The sequence below is a fragment of the Nomascus leucogenys genome, chromosome 10, assembly GCF_006542625.1.
Source record: "Nomascus leucogenys isolate Asia chromosome 10, Asia_NLE_v1, whole genome shotgun sequence".
Lineage (NCBI taxonomy): Eukaryota > Metazoa > Chordata > Mammalia > Primates > Hylobatidae > Nomascus > Nomascus leucogenys.
The window spans coordinates 10,015,766-10,016,295 of record NC_044390.1 but is presented as its reverse complement, the minus strand read 5'-3'; the positions used below and the strand labels follow the sequence as shown (position 1 = coordinate 10,016,295).

The 530-nt window shown below is 33.4% G+C and overlaps 1 non-coding gene across 1 annotated transcript; it reads right to left on the bottom strand.

The window, feature by feature from the left end:
• Positions 1-218: 218 nt before the first annotated feature.
• On the bottom strand, positions 219-323 carry LOC115837095. The gene has a single exon (XR_004032135.1). It is a non-coding gene; the product is annotated as a U6 spliceosomal RNA (small nuclear RNA).
• Positions 324-530: the final 207 nt, after the last annotated feature.

Sequence of the window (530 nt, the reverse complement as noted above, 5' to 3'; positions counted from 1 at the left end):
GAGCAAGAATCTGTCTCAAAAAAGCAAAAACGAAAACAAAAACAAAAAACGAAACAAACCAAAAATAATTATTTGATTATTAATAATAATCATTTCTTGTGAATGTACCAAAAAAGTTTAAAAAAAGAAAAAAAATTTTAAGGCTCAGACTAAACTAATCTTTCCTTAAAGAGGAGTAGGAGAACACCTTTATTTTTTTCTTTTATGTATTTATTTATTTTTTAATGGAACGCTTCATGAATTTGTGTGTCATCCTTGTGCAGGGCCCATGCTAATTAATCTTCTCTGTATCATTCCAATTTTAGTATATGTGCTCATTGTACAGACAGAATCTCTATTTGTTCCCCAGGCTGGTCTCAAAATCTTGGCCTGAAGCTATCCTCCTGCCTCGGCCTCCCAAAATGCTATGACTACAGGCATGAGCCACCATGCCTGGCCTGGGAAGAGCTTTAAAATGAAATTTAAGGGACACCTAAAGCTTCTGTTTATCTAAATTTTTCTATCTCTAGAGAGGGAAAAACAAATAAAAT